The sequence below is a fragment of the Lagenorhynchus albirostris genome, chromosome 16 (genome assembly GCF_949774975.1).
Source record: "Lagenorhynchus albirostris chromosome 16, mLagAlb1.1, whole genome shotgun sequence".
Taxonomy (NCBI): domain Eukaryota; kingdom Metazoa; phylum Chordata; class Mammalia; order Artiodactyla; family Delphinidae; genus Lagenorhynchus; species Lagenorhynchus albirostris.
The window spans coordinates 24,502,065-24,523,153 of NC_083110.1; the positions used below are offsets into that span (position 1 = coordinate 24,502,065).

The 21,089-nt window shown below is 36.8% G+C and overlaps 1 protein-coding gene across 3 annotated transcripts in view; it reads right to left on the minus strand.

The window, feature by feature from the left end:
• The window catches only part of MICU1 (mitochondrial calcium uptake 1), a 200,659-nt gene that overhangs the window by 54,128 nt on the left and 125,442 nt on the right, over positions 1-21,089 (minus strand). The gene's annotated exons all lie outside the window — the stretch shown is intronic.

The following is a 21,089-nucleotide window of genomic DNA, read 5'->3' on the forward strand; positions in this document are numbered from 1 at the left end:
TATGGAAACAGCATGGACGTTCCTTAAAAAACTAAAAATAGAAGTACCATATAACCCATCAATTCCACTCCTGGATATATATCTTGAAAAAATGAAAATGCTAATTCAAAAGATACATGCAACCCAATGTTCATACCAGCACTATTTACAATAACCAAGACATGGAAGCAACTCATGTGCCCATCAATAGATGACTGGATTAAGAAGATGTAGTACATATATGCAATGGAATACTACTCAGCCATAAAAATAAGAATGAAATATAGTCATTTGCAGCAATGTGGGTAGACCTAGAGAACATTATATTTAGTGAAGTAAGTCAGAGAAAGACAAATACTGTATGATATCACTTACATGTGGAATCTAAAAATGATACAAATGAATATATATACAGAACAGACACAGACTCAAAGATATAGAAAACAAACTTATGGTTACCAAAGGGGAGAGGAAAGGAGGGAGGGACAAATTAGGAGTATGGGCTTAACAGATACAAACTACTATGTATAAAATAGATAAACAATAAGGATATACTGTATAGGACAGGGAATTATACCCATCATCTCGTAGTAACCTATAATGGAGTATAACCTGTAAAAATACTGAATCACTGTGCTGTACACCTGAAAAGAACACAATATTGTAAATTGACTATACTTCAATAAAATTAAAAAAAAAGAAATTCCATTCTTTTGGATCCTGTGGCACAGAACATGTGCATTCCAGCACACCACTCACCATTTGCATTGTTTCTCTGAGTCTAGGAAGAGAAATGAACAACTTAGCATTTTCTCTTCTGTGCCACTGCCACTTTCTCAAATGGATGTAAGCTGTCGGCTCCCTGTTGTTTCCCCAGGGGGCTGCAGAGCAGGCAAAGAGGGGCCAGAGAAGAGGAGCCGAAAGACTGTCTGTAAGATTTTTCCTGGCTTCTTGTTCCCACCCTTGCCCCTTGTTGAGAGAAAGAACAGCTTTTTGGAAGGACAGATGGTCTATATATCCATTAGCATCTAGAGATGAAATGATTTAAGGAAGAAGGGAAGTCAGGAAGGGAAGAAAACATGTATTATAAACAAAGGCCAAAATAAGATTAGAAAAATAGTAAAAGGAAAAAGAAATCAGTATCTGCAACTGGGTCTTGATTTATTAAAGTCTTTTGAAGTTAATATATTTCAACAAATGTAAACGTCAACCTTATTCTCTTTCACAAAATTATGTTTCAGGAGACTCTGTCTATCCCTCAGAGTAAACCCTGCCCTTTTACAAGTATTTCAGAATGATAATTTTATTCATAGGCTTTTTCTAGCTTCTGAACTGTACGATTCAAGTAATGCATAGTAATCTCAAGCCACTGAGCTGAATATATCTGTTTTTCAATCTGACAGTATTTGGCTTTTGAGATCTGAACCATGTCACTGCTGCTACTACCAGGAGTTTCAGAAAAACTGTCTGTTTTGCCAGCAGGAGAAAAAATGATTACAGGCAAGTTCTCTACTGCAAACCACCCAGTGAGCATAACATACATTTCACAGTTTGAATATGAAATCTGTTTCTACAATTGGCAATGGACATCAGAGAGCCCCAGGTCAAACTGCCTGGAGCCTGAATTTTCTTGATCTTTAAATATAAGATGCATCTTCACTGTCAACCCTAATATGATTGTCTTTTGGCTAAGGAAGAAGGCCTACAATTTGGAATGAAGGCAACATGGTTCAGTGCCCTGAGCAAGGACCAAAACAATCCATTAGCATCTGGGACCATGAGGTTATAGATTACCAAACTAAGCTGCTTGACTCTTCTGCTTCAAATCCAAGGATTCTTTCCATTTAAAATGGTTTTTAAGGGACTTCCCTGGTGGCGCAGTGGTTAAGAATCTGCCTGCCAATGCAGGGGACACAGGTTCGATCCCTGGTCTGGGAAGATCCCACACGCTGCGGAGCAACTAAGCCCATGTGCCACAACTACTGAGCCTGCACTCTACAGCCCGTGAGCTACAACTACTGAGCTCGCATGCCCCAACTACTAAGCCCACGGGCCGCAACTACTGAAGACCGCGTGGCTAGAGCCCATGCTCCACAAACGAGAAGCCACCGCAATGAGAAGCCCGCACAACACTACAAAGAGTAGCCCCTGCTTGCCGCAACTAGAGAAAGCCTGCGCGCAGCAATGAAGTGCAGCCAAAATAATATAATAAATTAATTAATTAATAAAAAATTAAGATAAACAGGCAGAGGAGAGTCAGTGCCTTGGGGTTGAAAACAGAGCAGGCAGCTGTGTATAGTCATAATTTCAATCTAGTACAGTAATATAGGATTATCTCATTTAATTAAGAAAGTTCATGCTGGAGAGCAAACCAAGTGACTAAAAGACATGAGTACCAATCACGCAGACCAGAAAAGGATTAACTTTCCAGTCTGATGGTAAAAATTAGGAAGATAACAAGACTGATGTATGAACTTAATACAGGCTACTAAAAATCAGGGTATATTTGACTAAGGGTGTTGGAGAAAAATATTTTAAATCTGCAACAAAGGGATTCAAGGTTTGATAAGTTTGGGTTTCATTCCATACAAGGTAATATATTTAAATGACTAAGAATACAGGCTTTAGAATCAGCAAGGCCTGGGTCTGAATTTCAGCTTGAACCCACACTTGCTGCTGTGACTTACTTCCTCTAAGGCTTCAAAATCTTCCCACTAAAAAATGGAGATAATATTCACAACCTCAAAGTGCTGTAAGGATTAAATGGGATAATGTATGTAAAGAAATTAGTACAGAGTTTGGCGCATAGTTAGAATTCCAATAAATGTAGCAATTAATATTCTTATCACCATGATATCACTTCTCAGGAAAGTGCCTCAACTGATTATTCTGTTCTCAGTAGGTATTAATTAAATTCAACATACTAGGTCTCACTTTTCTTTTCATAATTGCTTTTGGCCAGTCTCCGTTTACAGAATATTACTTTCATATTTGAAGAGCAGAAAAAGTGAATGCAACAAATTTTATTTATTATTCACAACAGAATAATTTCAAGATTAAACTACTTAGAGGTGGCTGAAGCAGAACAACTTAAGTCCTGTAATCTGGCCATATATTACTAGACAGAAAACTTCCATAAAGGAGGTGCTCAATAAATATGTAGCCAGTGAACAGAGACAGAACACCAGAAAATTAATTCACAGCACTCTGTCCTACTGTTGAGAGGATTTCCTATCTGAGGCAAGGATTACCTCTCCATTTCTCCCTTAATACCTACTTCCATGATATAGATTTCTGTAAGAATACGCTCGAGAATGTCATTTTTTTTTTTTTTTTTGGCCTCACCTGAGGCTTGTGGGATCTCAGCTTCCCAACCAGGGATTGAACCCGGGCCACAGCAGTGAAAGCCCGGAATCCTAACCACTAGGCCACCAGGGAACTCCCGAGAATGTCATTAAATATGGCTAATCAGTAACATATTTGAGTGCTTACTAACTTGCCAGGTGCTGTCCTAGGAACTTACCTGATGTAATCCTCACAATGTTATATAACAGGTATTATTATTGTTGTTGTTTTATTTTATAGACATGGACACAAAAGCAGAGAGAAGTTAAATAACTTGCTCACACAGTTAATCTGGGGAGAAACTTCTCTCTGGTCTCAATCAAAACAGTTGATTTGTTTTCTTATCTTAAAGGCACCAACAATCATGTTTCCTTTTTTATCCTGGTTACTAAAAGCTTAGAGTCAAGTTTGTGGCCCCCCTCTAATAAAAACAGGAATTTATGACATATTTTTCATAATAACCTTATTCCTGGCTTTCTCTCAACCTTCTTCCACCTCTTTTTTTTTAAGATTTATTTATTATTTATTTATTTATTTTATTTATCTTTGGCTGCATCGGGTCTTAGTTCTGGCACGCGGGATCTTCGTTGAGGCATGTGGGAGCTTTTGTTGTGACGCCCGGGCTCTTTGTTCCTGTGCACCAGATTCTCTCTAGTTGTGACACACAGGCTCCAGGGTGCGTGGGCTCTGTAGTTTGCGGCACGCAGCCTCTCTAGTTGAGTCGCGCTAGCTCAGTAGTTGTGGCACATGGGCTTAGTTGCCCTGTGGCATGTGGGATCTTAGTTACCTGAACAGGGATTGAACCCACGTCCCTTGCATTGTAAGGTGGATTCTTTACCACTGGACCACCAGGGAAGTCCCAACCTTCTTCCATCTTTTAACTTTCATTTCTCAGCAAGTTTTATTTTACTTTTGTCTCACTGAATATATTCTTTAAGCCTTTCTTAAATCATTTTTGAACAAAGCAGGATATAAAAAATAGTGTTGGACATCTAGGTTTTTTCAATTTTTGGTTATAATAAATATCACCACTGGGATAAACTTTTTCTGTATTTATTTTTTCATCATTATTTTGGGGTTGATCTCTAGAACTGAATTATGAAATAAAAATCTATAGGCTCTGACAATATTTTATTATGAAGTATTTGATATATACAAAATAATATATATAATAGACAAGTCATGAAGCATAATAAAAAAAACACTCATGAACCTACCACTAATCTGAGAGAGGAAGCATTAGAACGAACAGTTGAAGCTCATCCCTCTGCCTCCCCTAAGAGGTAACCACCACTGGACTTCTTTCTTTATTGTCTTGTTATTTTTGTTTAGTTTAAAACATGTTTGTGTCCCTAAACAATATTATTTATTTCTTCTTGCTTTTGAACTTTTTTTTTTTTTTTTGCGGGACGCGGGCTTCTCACTGTTGTGGCCTCTCCCGTTGCGGAACACAGGCTCCGGACGCGCAGGCTCAGCGGCCATGGCTCACAGGCCCAGCCGCTCCGCGGCAAGTGGGATCCTCCCAGACCGGGGCACGAACCCGTGTCCCCTGCATCGGCAGGCGGACTCTCAACCACTGCGCCACCAGGGGAGCCCATTGCTTTTGAACTTTATAAAATGGTATCATGCTGGATGTACTCTTCTGAGATTTGCTTTTTTCAATCAACATAGTTCTAGAATTCATCCATGTTGCTACATTTAAGCATGCTTCTTTCATTTTTACTCTACTATAGATTTCTAGTATTTGAAAATACCACTATTTATCAGTTTTCCTATAGATGGACATCTGAGTTATTGTCAGTCTTTTGCTATTAGGAACAATGCTATTATGAATATTCTTATACCAGTGTCCTGGTGAAACAGTAACAAGAGTTCCAAGTCTAGGGTATATATCTAGAAGTAGAACTGCTGGCTTATCAAGGTAATATCTAATTATTTTCCGAAAGACTCACACCAATACTTTTATCAGCCATGTATAAGAGCTCCCATTGCTTCACACCTTCACCAGTACTTGGTATTGTCGGACTTTTAATTTTTTGCCAATCTAGTGTGTGTAAAAATGGTAGGTATAGGGCTTCCCTGGTGGCGCAGTGGTTAAGAATCCGTCTGCTAGTGCAGGGGACATGGGTTCAAGCCCGCGAGCCACAACTACTGAAGCCCACACGCCTAGAGTCCGTGCTCTGCAACAAGAGAAGCCACCGCAATGAGAAGCCCGCGCCTGCAATGAAGAGTAGCCCCCACTTGCCACAACTAGAGAAAGCCCACGCAGCAACAAAGACCCAACACAGCCAAAAATAAATAAATAAATAAATGTATTAAAATAAAAAAAAAAGAATAACTTGGAGATATCTTCAAGCTATGTTTCAAAAAAAAACGGTAGGTATAAACTCTTTAATGCTTTTGACATATATTGCCTAATTAATCTCCAGAAAGATGTATCAATTTATAATCTTAATAGTATATTAGAACACCCTTGACAACATCAAGTATAATTTTTAAAAATCTTTGCTAGAGTAAAAATGGTAACCCATTTTAATTAGTATTTCTTTGATTACTAGTGAGGCTGACCGTTTTCCAAACATGTGTACTGCTCATTTCTATTTCTTCCGCTGAATTTTTTATGTTCCTTGCCTATTCACTTACAGAAGTGCTGATATCTGTCTCATTAATTTATAAGATTAAAAATATTTACCCTTAATTAATACAGTATAAATTTTTTTACCCAGTTTGCCCATCTTTTAATTTTAAGTCCGTTTTATGTACACAAGTTTTAAATCTTTATTGTGGTGAAACGCATGGATCTTTCTCTCTGCAACTTGTTTCACTGGTTTATATCTAGCAACTCTTTCCTTGTTAGATAAGAGGCTAATTAAGTATTGACTTATCATTTCTTCATTTAAAAAAAGGAAACATAACCTAAAATATTAAAACATATTCCTCAGTGTCAATCAATGAAAATGATTAAATCCTCAGAACAAAAGCTAAGTTTGTTTTAAAAAGTCCTCCAGATACTGAGTGAAGTAAGTCAGACAGAGAAAGACAAATATCATATGATATTGCTTATATGTGGAATCTAAAGAAATGGTACAAATGAACTTATTTACAAAACAGAAATAGAGTCACAGATGTAGAAAACAAACCAATGGTTAACAAGGGGGAAGGGGGGGAAAAGATAAATTCGGAGATCGGGATTGGCATATACATACTACTATATATAAAATAGATAACTAATAAGAACTTACTGTATAGCACAGGGAACTCTACTCAATACTCTCTGATGACCTATATGGGAAAATAATCTAAAAAGGATTGGATATATGTATATGTATAACTAATTCACTTTGCTGTACAGCAGAAATTAACACAACATTGTAAATCAACTATACTCCAATAAAAATTAATTAAATAAACAAAACCAACTGGGAATCTTAAAAAAACCCCAATAAATAAATAAATTAAATTAAATTAAATAAAAAATAAAATCCTCCAGTCTGCTGACTTTTTTTTAAACTAGTCTTAATGTTTGGGAATTTAGACTAAAATGGGGTCATTTAAGCCTAACTTAACCAGATTCTCCTTATTGAGGGAATAAGCTCAAGGAAATTCACTCCAGTTAACTTCCTTTTTTTGTTTAAATGTATATAATCAGCTACGGAGTGATGGAGAAAGCAAGAAAAAAATAGTTCAGTTCCAAAGAAAAGAAGGCCTGAAAGGACTTAGTTAGAAAAATTCCTCAGGTTGTTAAAGAATAATCCATTCTCTATCATTCATAATAGCAAATACTTATATAGCACTTATTATGTGCCAGATCCTGTTCTAAGTGCTTTCTATACACTATTTCACACAGCATTTTGAATTATACAAAATTTGTGTGCTTATTTTTTCCTAAGATATGACCTTGATCAATATGAACAAGCCCCAAATTCTGGCAAAGTTAACAGCTATTTAATATTCCAATCAATCCATGAAGTTAGTGTTTCCACATGGAATCGCTATATCACGTTAGTCTCAAACTATTTTTTTCTCTGCGATAACTCTTTCAGCAGGCAGTAGATCTTACCATATCCAATTTCTGCTTTCAACAACCATTTTATTCTAAATCACAGCAACATGAACAAAACCTTAGTCTTGGCACTATATATTCCTTTGAGATTTGAGGCCCAACGTTATTCAGAGTTCAAGGCCATTCTTCTTTTCATGAGATCACAAGAGTTTTGGAAAACAGAAAGACTATCTATTGGAAAAAAATATAAAAGCGCCAATTTTAGGAGATAAGAACCAAGGACTAATCCTGGTAGGAGAGCAAAGTGCTATTTTTTCTCATTTGAGTGTCAGTTTGTTTTCCTCTGACTTCATTATTTCTGCAGACAGCTCTCTGGGATCTACTGTCTAGCTGAAAATACAACATATTTCCATACTGCTTTTGTCCGAGCATTGCTGACAGTACGTCAGCACTCAGAAAAAATTTGGAGGTTTAGCGTGTTCATTACTTGACACCTAATGACCACTAGAGAAGGCCTGATGTGCTGATTTTACCTATAGGTGTAGTGAACTGGAAGGCACGAGCCAGTGTGAAAAGCTGTTAAAAAATAATGATGACAATTAAGACATACAGTTTACTCTGGGCTTGGTGTATTCATAGCTGATCACTTTCTCATCACAGTGAATGACTGAATAAAGAAAAATAAAAGCCTCAACAAAATATTAGCAAACCCAATCCAGCAATATATGAGGGATTAAATACTGTGACCAAGTGAAATATATCCCATAAATGAAAGGATAGTTTAACAACTGAAAGTCAATTAAGGTAAGACATATTAATAAAATAAAGGTCAAAAACTACATGATCAAAAAAAAAATGGGGAGAGAAGCAAACAATTCTTCTTGCTACGATTTTTCATATGAGAATACGGGTAATTTCTCCCACTTCCATAATGGGAGAAAAACTCTCTAAGTCAGCAGACAGAAATTACTGGCAAATGATCAGAATATCAAAACTTGCCTAATAGAGGCAAGGAGGATATACATTTTTAGTGGGCCCCAGTGAAAGAGCAGGGAAGGGCGCAGAGCACAGCTTCTAAAAGAATGACGGCCGTTGAGGATATGACAAAGACTGGTTAGAACCGGTTAGGTTTAAGATGGCAGAAGATTTGACTTCCAGTGGACCTTAAATTTCATTATACGATCATTGTAATATGTTAGCATGTTAAGTGACACACCCACCAGCACCATGACAGTTCCAAGGCTGACCATAAAAGGCCAAAAAGTGGGCAGTGGCCCAATTCCTGGAAATCTCTGTCCCTTCCTCAAAAAATACACTAGAAGGAATCAATAGCAGAATAACTGAGGCAGAAGAACGGATAAGTGACCTGGAAGACAGCATGGTGGAATTCACTGCCATGGAATAGAATAAAGAAAAAAGAATGAAAAGAAATGAAGACAGCCTAAGAGACCTCTGGGACAACATTAAATGCAACAACATTCGCATTACAGGCGTCCCAGAAGGAGGAGAGAGAGAAAGGACCCGAGAAAATATTTGAAGAGATTAGAGTCAAAAACTTCCCTAACATGGGAAAGGATGTAGCCAACCAAGTCCAGGAAGTACAGAGAGTCCCATATAGGATAAACCCAAGAAGAAACACGCCGAGACACACAGTAATCAAACTGGCAAAAATTAAAGACGAAGAAATATTACTAAAAGCAGCAAGGGAAAAATGACAAATAACATACAAGGGAACTCCCATAAGGTTAACAGCTGATTTCTCAGCAGAAACTCTACAAGCCAGAAGGGAGTGGCATGATATACTTAAAGTGATGAAAGGGAAGAACCTACAACCAAGATTACTCTACCCAGCAAGGATCTCATTCAGACTTGATGGAGAAATTAAAACCTTTACAGACAAGCAAAAGCTGACAGAGTTCACCACCAGCAAACCAGCTTTACAACAAATGCTAAAGGATCTTCTCTAGTCAAGAAACACATGAGAAGGAAAAGACCTACAATAACAAACCCAAAACAATTAAGAAAATGGTCATAGGAACATACATATCGATAATTACCTTAAATGTAAATGGATTGAATGCTCCCACCAAAAGACACAGACTGGCTGAATGGATACAAAACCAAGACCCATATATATGCTGTCTACAAGAGACCCACTTCAGACCTAGGGACACATACCAACTGAAAGTGAGGGGATGGAAAAAGATATTCCATGAAAGTGGAAATCAAAAGAAAGCTGGAGCAGCAATACTCATATCAGATAAAATAGACTTTAAAATAAAGAATGTTACAAGAGACAAGGAAGGACACTACATAATGATCAAGGGATCAATCCAAGAAGAAGATATAACATTGTAAATATTTATGCACCCAACATAGGAGCACCTCAATACATAAGACAAATACTAACAGCCACAAAAGGGGAAATCAACAGTAACACATTCATAGTAGGGGACTTTAACACCCCACTTTCACCAATGGACAGATCATCCAAAATGAAAATAAATAAGGAAACACAAGCTTTAAAGGATACATTAAAAAAGATGAACTTAATTGATATTTATAGGACATTCCATCCAAAAACAACAGAATACACATTTTTCTCAAGTGCTCATGGAACATTCTCCAGGATAGATCATATCTTGGGTCACAAATCAAGCCTTTGTAAATTTAAGAAAATTGAAATTGTATCAAGTATCTTCTCTGACCACAATGCTATGAGACTAGATATCAATTACAGGAAAAGGTCTGTAAAAAATGCAAACACATGGAGGCTAAACAATACACTACTTAATAACGAAGTGATCACTGAACAAATCAAAGAGGAAGTCAAAAAATACCTAGAAAGAAATGACAATGCAGACACGACGACCCAAAACCTATGGGATGCAGCAAAATCAGTTCTAAGAGGGAAGTTTATAGCAATACAATTCTACCTTAAGAAACAGAAAACATCTCGAATAAACAACCTAACCTTGCACCTAAAGCAATTAGAGAAAGAAGAACAAAAAAAAAACCCCAAGGTTAGCAGAAGGAAAGAAATCATAAAGATCAGATCAGAAATAAATGAAAAAGAAATGAAGGAAATGATAGCAAAGATCAATAAAACTAAAAGCTGGTTCCTTGAGAAGATAAACAAAATTGATAAACCATTAGCCAGACTCATCAAGAAAAAAAGGGAGAAGACTCAAATCAATAGAATTAGAAATGAAAAAGGAGAAGTAACAACTGACACTGCAGAAATACAAAGGATCATGAGAGATTACTACAAGCAACTCTATGGCAATAAAATGGACAACCTGGAAGAAATGGACAAATTCTTAGAAATGCACAACCTGCCAAGACTGAATCAGGAAGAAATAGAAAATATGAACAGACCAATCACAAGCACTGAAATTGAAACTGTGATTAAAAATCTTCTAACAAACAAAAGCCCAGGACCAGATGGCTTCACAGGCAAATTCTATCAAACATTTTGAGAAGAGCTAACACCTATCCTTCTCAAACTCTTCTAAAATATAGCAGAGGGAGGAACACTCCCAAACTCATTCTACGAGGCCACCATCACCCTGATACCAAAACCAGACAAGGATGTCACAAAGAAAGAAAACTACAGGCCAATATCACTGATGAACACAGATGCAAAAATCCTCAACAAAATACTAGCAAACAGAAGCCAACAACACATTAAGAGGATCATACACCATGATCAAGTGGGGTTTATTCCAGGAATGCAAGGATTCTTCACTATACTCAAATCAATCAATGTGATACACCATATTAACAAATTGAAGGAGAAAAACCATATGGTCATCTCAATAGATGCAGAGAAAGCTTTTGACAAAATTCAACACTCATTTATCATAAAAACCCTCCAGAAAGTAGGCATAGAGGGAACTTTTCTCAACATAATAAAGGCCATATATGACAAACCCACAGCCAACATTGTCCTCAATCGTGAAAAACTGAAAGCATTTCCTCTAAGATCAGGAACAACACAAGGTTGCCCATTCTCACCACTCTTATTCAACGTAGTTTTGGAAGTTTTAGCCACAGCAATCAGAGAAGAAAAGGAAATAAAAGGAATCCAAATAGGAAAAGAAGAAGTAAAATTGTCACTGTTTGCAGATGACATGATAGTATACATAGAGAATCCTAAAGATGCTACCAGAAAACTACTAGAGCTAATCAATGAATTTGGTAAAGTGGCAGGATACAAAATTAATGCACATTCCTATACACTAATGATGAAAAATCTGAAAGTGAAATTAAGAAAACACTCCCAGGGCTACCCTGGTGGCGCAGTGGTTGAGAGTCCGCCTGCCGATGCAGGGGACATGGGTTCGTGTCCCGGTCTAGGAAGATCCCACATGCCGCAGAGCAGCTAGGCCCATGAGTCATGGCCGCTGAGCCTGCGCATCTGGAGCCTGTGCTCCACAACGGGAGAGGCCACAGTGAGAGGCCTGCGTACCGCAAAAAAAAAAAAAAAAAGAAAAAAGAAAACACTCCCATTTACCATTGCAACAAAAAGAATAAAATATCTAGGAATAAACCTACCTAAGGAGACAAAAGACCTGTATGCAGAAAATTATAAGACACTGATGAAAGAAATTAAAGGTGATACAAATAGATAGAGCGATATACCGTGTTCTTGGATTGGAAGAATCAACATTGTGAAAATGACTCTACTACCCAAAGCAATCTACAGATTCAATGCAATCCCTATCAAACTACCACTGGCATTTTTCACAGAACTAGAACAAAAAATTTCACAATTTGTATGGAAACACAAAAGACCCCGAATAGCCAAAGCAATCTTGAGAACGAAAAACAGAGCTGGAGGAATCAGGCTCCCTGACTTCAGACTATACTACGAAGCTACAGTAATCAAGACAGTATGGTACTGGCACAAAAACAGAAATATAGATCAATGGAACAGGATAGCAAGCCCAGAGATAAACACACGTACATATGGTCACCTTATCTTTGATAAAGGAGGCAGCAATGCACAGTGGAGAAAGGACAGCCTCTTCAATAAGTGGTGCTGGGAAAACTGGACAGCTACACGTAAAAGTATGAGATTAGAACACTCCCTAACACCATACATAAAAATAAGCTCAAAATGGATTAAAGACCTAAATATAAGGCCAGAAACTATCAAACTCTTACAGGAAAACATAGGCAGAACACTCTATGACATAAGTCACAGCAAGATCCTTTTTGACCCACCTCCTAGAGAAATGGAAATAAAAACAAAAATAAACAAATGGGACCTAATGAAACTTCAAAGCTTTTGCACAGCAAAGGAAACCATAAAAAAGACAACCCTCAGAATGGGAGAAAATATTTGCAAATGAAGCAACTGACAAAGGATTAATCTCCAAAATTTACAAGCAGCTCATGCAGCTCAATAACAAAAAAACTAACAACCCAATCCAAAAATGGGCAGAAGACCTAAATAGACATTTCTCCAAAGATGATATACAGATTGCCAATAAACACATGAAAGAATGCTCAACATCATTAATCATTAGAGAAATGCAAATCAAAACTACCACGAGATATCATCTCACACTGGTCAAAATGGCCATCATCAAAAAATCTACAAACAATAAATGCTGGAGAGGGTGTGGAGAAAAGGGAACACTCTTGCACTGCTGGTGGGAATGTGAATTGGTAAAGCCACTACGGAGAACAGTATGGAGGTTCCTTAAAAAACTAAAAATAGAACTACCATATGATCCAGCAATCCCACTACTGGGCATATACCCTGAGAGACCATAATTCAAAAAGAGTCATGTACCACAATGTTCATTGCAGCTCTATTTACAGTAGCCAGGATATGGAAGCAACCTAAGTGTCCATTGACAGATGAATGGAAAAAGAAGATGTGGCACATATATACAATGGAATATTACTCAGCCATAAAAAGAAACGAAATTGAGTTATTTGTAGAGGTGGATGGACCTAGAGACTGTCATACAGAGTGAAATGTAAGTCAGAAAGAGACAAACAAATACTGTAGGCTAACACATATATATGGAATCTAAAAAAAAAAATGGTTCTGAAGAACCTAGGGGCGGGACAGGAATAAAGACGCAGACATAGAGAATGGATTTGAGGACACAGGGAGGGGGAAGGGTAAGCTGGGACGAAGTGAGAGAGTGGCATGGACATATATACACTACCAAATGTAAAACAGATAGCTAGTGGGAAGCAGCTGCATAGCACAGGGAGATCAGCTCAGTGCTTTCTGACTACCTAGAGGGGTGGGATAGGGAGGATGGGAGGGAGACTCAAGAGGGAGGAGGTATGGTGATATATGTATATGTATAGCTGATTCATTTTGTTATAAAGCAGAAACTAACACACCATTGTAAAGCAATTATACTCCAATAAAGATGTAAAAAAAAAGGAGTCTAAAATGTAATATATATTTGTATGTATATAACTGAATCACTTTTCTATATACTTGAAAGTAACAGCATTGTAAATTAACTATATTTCAATTAAAAAAAAAAAGAGCAGACTCTAGAGGCAGACTGCCTAGAATCCAATCTCAGCTCCTCCTTTATTATGTGAGAGACCCTGGGCAAGTTACTTAACTTCTTTGTGCCTTAGTTTTCTCATTTGTTAAATGTGGATAATTATAATACCAACCTCACAGTGTTGTGAAGATTACAGGAAATAATGTACATACAGCACTTAGAGTAGTGCTTGGCTTATGGTGAATGCTCAAGAGATGTTGGCTAGTATTTTTATTAGGAATATGTACTCAAATTATTGTTAAAATGCTTGGTACTGCTAGAGGTCTACACCCACAGACTGTTGTGGCTAGAAGAGTAGGCACAGATTATACATTCACAATCATCTTCTTTCATACTACTTTTCATTTTACTGTATCACATTCAACTATATTGTAAATTAAATATTCTGCTGTAAGACTAAAAAAATTTTCACTGTATTCTGAATTCCAAAGCGTTGACCTATGAACTTTTGATATGCTGGTACACAGCTCATTCATAAATTGAGAAGCATTTGTTTTCTACTAAAAAATGGTTGATAAGACTATTTGAATGACAGACTGAGGAAAAATTTCCCTGAGAAAGATCTGATTTTCATGATTTATTTATGAGCCCCTTTTTTCTTGTGGCCAGTTTAAAATTAACTTAGAATGTAAATTAGAGATATGTGACGACAGGAAAATCCTGGTGATTGCCAAGTATGATAAAAGGTATGACTAACATATTGACTTTGGAATTGCAACACTATCTGCAAATAAAAAAACAGTATTAATCTCTAAGAGTTTTCTGCACTTTAATGATCAATCTGAAAGGTCAGATTCAGAAGTACTAATTAATGCCTTTTAAAAATCACGCCTAGATCATGTATTTTAAGCAATCAAAGTGTCACTCAACTTTTCCCTTCATTGTCCAAAAAATATGAAACAAAAAAGCACTGTTTTGTATAGTTTTTACAGAGTAATTGTCAAGGTTACATTTACAACCTCAAAGGAGCTTTATATCACCACGGACATTCTACCATGTATAGTATTTCCAGTCTGATTCTACCTATAAGCCACAAATGATAGCAAACTTGAGCTACAGGGTGTAAAGGGAATTGCAAGTTAAATGAGTTTGGTTTTGGGTGTTACATATCTTCTTCTAATGAGAAGATATATGTAACTCACCCTGAGAGCTAACTTGGTTTCATCAGGGCAAGACTTTGAACCTACCTGACAATGTGGTACAGAGAGAAGACAGAATCAGCTTTAAAAAGTATTGACATCAAGTCATGGGTGACTGATTTATAAGGAATTATTGAGGGCAATTAAATTTTTATTCTATTATTATATATATTTCTATTTTTTAAAAAATATTTAATTAATTAATTTATTTAGGCTGTGCCGCGTCTTAGTTGAGGCATGTGGGATCTTCACTGCAGCATTCGGGATCTTTAGTTGTGGCATGTGGAATTCTTAGGTGTGGCATGCAGATTCCTTAGTTGTGGCATGCAAACTCTTAGTTGTGGCATGCATGCGGGATCTAGTTCCCCGACCAGGGATTGAACATGGGCCCCCTGCATTGGGAGCACAGAGTCTTACCCACTGGACCACCAGGGAAGTCCCTATATTTCTATTTTTTAAAGTGATGATTATTTCCTAAAAAGTCCCTTGGTGTCCTAGGCAAAGAAAGACTAGGTTTAAAACAAGGTTATTAAGATAATAATAAAGGTTTTTTTTTAAACCTTTAAACATGTACTTGGCTCCTTAAAGTTATAAATCCCTAAAAGAGACAAGTACTCTTTAATAACCCTTTTAATGACTTTTGGAAAATTCAAGCTGAAAACATCTAAGGATGGAATAAGAAACTATAGATTTATTACTATCCACATTCTGCTTTGTAGAGGCAAAAGTGGAAGAATAAAACTAAAAGAAACCCAATGAACATATCACATATTGTTTCTTAGATTTAATTAAATCAAAGTCAACTCTCATCTTTAAGTTTACATAATAAGTGTCAGTTTCCCAGGGGAAAAACACCCCAAAACAGGATGCTAAGATAAAAAGAAATCTGCTCTGCCAAGAGTGTTCTAGTTCCAGAAAGTGTTTGGTTTAGTGTTTGGTTGAAAGCATTCTGGTCTCATTTCCCACAATCTTTCAGCCAAGAAAAGAGCTGAAGTTTGTCTTTCAATATGGCCCTCTGTATCGGGACAAGAAAGATTTAATTCTACTTTAGTACTTTAAAGAGACGAGTACAAAGATGTCAGCCTGATGATCTAAAGGGTAGGTGATTCTGGAATTCCTTAATATTGAGTTCCTAAATATTTAAATTAAATTAACCCTCATTTTTTTGCTCTACTCTTATTGGCAGATGGGAATAATTAGCATAGTTCTTTATGTTTCCCTGTTATCTTTCTTTCTGACTGAACAAATCTAGTTAACTTCAATATTTTTTTTCTTGAAGACTGGGAATGTAAGACAGTTACTGTTACCCTTTGAACTATATCTAATTTACCTTCAGATTATTGATACTTATTCCATCTTAAAATGTGATAATCTTGTTGGTTATGCAATAAGCATGCGAGCCCCCAAAACTAATAAAAAACATCATGCTACAGACTGGAATTCCATTAGATGATACTGTTTCAGTTTCCTTGTTGCGTATTCTGGAGTTGGTTTCTTCCTTCTTGTATAAATTAGTTTTTGCTTTTCTTTGACATAATGACAGCTCCTTTTTCTCCTCCCCCCAAATTAAAATTAATCATAATCTTTCAAAGAGTTCTGTATTACCTTTCATTTTTGACTGACATCCTACTTGCTGTAGTCCTCAAGAAATCAATGAATATATTAACTGAAATTAGACTTGGCACCTGTCTCCAAGGAACTCAGCTAAATAGCTCTTGGGAGACTTAGATGGAATTTTTAATAACTTCAAAAGGGATTTTTTAAAAAACTGTGCATTCTTTTTTTGACATTAAGCCATTACGATTTATTAAAATGCATGTATATGTGGCTCTTATATGCATGTGAAAATTTAAGTATTTAATTAAATAGTTCATAATTTTATTCCAAGTCATTATAACTCCTTTTCCCAACAGCCTTAAACACAAAGGTATTTCACTATTGACTTATCTTTTCTTATAAAACTGTGCATTCTTAAGTCACTCTTTCAAACCCATGCTTTTTTTTTTTTTTTTGCGATATGCAGGCCTCTCACTGTTGTGGCCTCTCCCGCTGCAGAGCACAGGCTCCAGACGCGCAGGCTCAGCGGCCATGGCTCACGGGCCTAGCCGCCCCGCGGCATATGGGATCTTCCCGGACCGGGGCACGAACCCGTGTCCCCTGCATCGGCAGGCGGACTCCCAACCACTGCGCCACCAGGGAAGCCCAAACCCATGCTTTTTGAGTTCCCAAATAAAGACATAAGGGTAGAATAAAACAAATATGACCAGAGATAAGAGCATTAGAACACTCTAAAAAAATCTAACAAGTTAATGATTGTTATGAAAAGAAACTAAACGGCAAGTTTAGGTAGTATCTTATCAACACAAAAGAACAGTGTATTTCTTCTCAGCCACAACATTCAACTTGAAGGGCAAAGGAACTGGAAAAACATGGTGCTGAAGAAGGGAGACTATAAATATTCAAGACTTTTTGTTTGTTTGTTTCTAAATTTCAGAACGTTTTGTTTTTCTTTAGAGCTCTAAATAAGTCAGGTACAGAAACCTCATCTCAGACTAAAAGTAATAACAATCAGATGATGAATAGAAAAGAGTTTAGTCTGAAAGAGTGAGTTGGAATCCTGGTTGTACCATTTAATAGCTCTGCAACTTTTATCTTTTCGAATTTCAGTTTCTACCTCTGTAACACCGGTATAATACCGCCAAACCCAATAGGGTTGGCGAGAACTAAAATAAAGAAGGCATGTAATATCTGTACAATGCCTGGCTCATAGCCCAATAGGGCTGGCGAGAACTAAAATAAAGAAGGCATGTAATATCTGTACAATGCCTGGCTCATAGTAGGCATTTGATAAATTTTCATGGACTTTTTCCCCTTCCCTAACCACTGTGGAAATTAAAATTGACAGATAAATAGTGTTCTCTTCACTCTCAAAGCTATTGTGGTGAGAAAAAGACAGAAATAACCAAATGGAGCTATAAGTCTCCTCGATCTAAAATTCTAAAGTAGATAAGTAAGCAGTGAAATAAAACTGGTAAGAGATAAATAGAAAGAATAATGGAACTATAAAACCCATATGAAAGCTAAGATACTGTTAATGATTCCTATTTTCCTCTTGGCTGTGATGATATTATATTTCATATTCAGTGAGGGGATAAATTACCCAAACTTCGAAAAGTAAAATTAAAAGTGTTTCACAAAAACAAAAACTGCTTCTATTTTCTAGATGTTTTATCAGAAATATATTTCAAAATGAAAGTAAGGCCTTTCAGTCATTCATCTGAGATGACCTGTTTACGTGTCTATTACATGCCAACTGTCATACTAAAGGGCAGAGGGTATACAAAAGAAGGTGAAAGAATCTGTTAAAGGCATAGTACATGCCAAGTGTTTCAGGCATGCACCACTGTGTTAGTTCACTAGGGGTGCCATAATAAAACACTACCAACTGGGTGACAAATAGCAGAAATTTATTTTTTCACAGTCCTGGAGGCTGGAAGTCCAAGAACAAGGTGTAGGCAGTGTCGGTTTCCTCTGAGGCCTCTCTCCTTGCCTTGCAGTTGGCTACCCTCTTGCTGTCTCTTCACATGGTTGTCCCTCTGTGTACATACACCCCTGGTGTCTGTGTCTCTTTGTGTGTCCAAATTTCCTCTCCTTATAAGGCTACCAGTAAGACTGGATTAGGGCTCATCCTAATAGCCTCATTTTAACTTAATCACATCTTTAAAGGCCCTATCTCCAGACTGGGGGTTGAGATTCAACATATCAATTCTGGGGGAAGACACAATTCAGCCTATAAGAAACATCATCTCACTTAATCATCACCACGTTGTATAAATGAGGATATAGGCTTTGAGAGAATAAATAACTCATCGAATGTCAGATAGCCAGTAAGTGGTAGAAGGAAAATTTTAACCAAGGTCTCGTTATGAGTACACCAAAGCCTTTGCTCTTTCTGCTATTCACACCTCCTCAAAGAATTACACATCAACTTGGGAAGACATAGTACTGACTGATGAAACTTTAAATATGGGGCTTACTGATAAGAAGGCACTTATTCACTGAACTTGTGTATTATATGGAAAGAAGGGACTCAGGATTAATAAACGTTTATATAATAAATAGAACATTTATTATATTTTAGGCTGGGTTCTTTCACAAAAGAGTCTATTGGTTCCCTTACAGGAGGAATTGCTGATTGTCAAACAGAACAGTGTTGGTATGTCTTGGCCCAAAGCCTACAGAAGATCCAAGTCAATGTCAAATACAAGAGTGTTTTCTAGAATAAGTATCTTAGATATACTCTTTTAGATCTCTCTTCTTCTACATTTGGGTGTAGGTTATGTGCAGGTATACATGTATGAAATCCCTAATCTGCTTTATAACATTCTACATTTATCGTTTAGAGTTTGTTAAAAGTACCATTCTAGCTTGTGCTTTATTCTCTAACTACATTTGATGGATGTATACTATATGTTAAACTGTAATTACATAATTAATAAGTTAAATAATTTACACTCCTAGATTATGTTATAAGGCTTCCAAAGAAGACCATTACAGGTATGCATACTAAGGCATAGGTCTAGAATCCTGGTACATACCAACTCTTACACAAAAACTTTTGGACTCCTCAAAGCCGGAAGTGAAACTCCCATGTGAAAGATGTCCTCCTTATACTACCAGGAAAGAAACAAAGAGAGGCAACTGTGGATGAGTAACTAAAATATATGGGGGACTAAAGGAAGATAAGAATTATTTTAACAAGATCTGTTTGTACAAATTACTCTTGACTTTGACTCCCCTTTTCTGGTGATAAGAATGCAAACTTCACAAAGCTAAGTTGCCTCTCTTTGTTCAACTTAGTATATAAACAATTAGGCCTAGCCACTCCTTTGGGTCTTCATTTTCCTATGGGGATTCTCATGTATGTGTAAAAATCTGTATACTTTTCTCTTGTTAATCTGTCTGATGTCAATTTAAGACTCAGGCCCAGGTGGAGACCCTAGGAGGGTAGAGGTAAAGTTTTGTGCCCCCTGCACTATATATATAATAAATATATAGTGCTTACCATGTATTATAAGGGCTACAAGAGCCTCCTGAAGGAGGCTGAATCGTGGAAAACCATTATTTTGAGGTAAGTTCCTTGAATATTAATTATACCATTTCCAAAAAAAACAGTACAAAAGCACATTCCAAAGTTAGATCTGATTTTTAGTATGATTTATTCTTCTGCTTCTCTCCTAGAGAATGAATATTAAACAGTGTTCTTATCAGTAATGGGAATTCAGTTGTGATTTTTCAAACTGTCTCAACTGAGGGAAGTAGGTGGAAGAGGTGGGAGTAGTATATTAGAATCTCCAGGGAAAAAATGGGAGAGCAGATAGAGAAGTAATATTCAGAGTTTAAAAACAAAGCAGTGCTTTTCTCCAATACTTTTATGTGTTTTTAGTCATAGGATTTAATGTTTTGAAATTTCAAGTAACATTAAGGCAGGGCATATGTTAACCAAAAACAGAGGTTGAGGAACACCAGCATAAGGGAATTTTTAATAATCAGAAGAAATCAGAGACTTCATTTTTTTATCTCCAGACTAAAGTGCATATAGAAGGCATTTAATGAACGTTTTGAACTGAACAGACTCAGTAGCCAATTAACCCCCAATTACTTACTTAATTCAACAAGTACACGCATAGAAAAAGGTAATGCTCTTACAGAGTTGTGTCCAGGAACTGAACACCATGATGGTCTAAACTTTAAGTGGAAAAGTAAATCCTCAAACCCAGTATGACACCTTTGTAACTCTGAGCACATACATTTTTATTTCTGACATTTTGTGTTTCCAGCTGTTACTACCTTTGTAAACTTTCAAAGAAAGAGTTCCTTATTATCCCCCTCTCCTTACCCCTTTGGTGCCTTCTACACAATAAACATACATGCTCAGGTTGAGAACTACTCTGACTCCTGAACTTCTTTTTCCTCAAGCTGAGTATCCAAAGACAACTAAGATTTTCAATTTGACTTTTTTGGCTTTCAGTCCCAGAACAAACTTATTGTAAGACATATTATTTCCTACCTGCT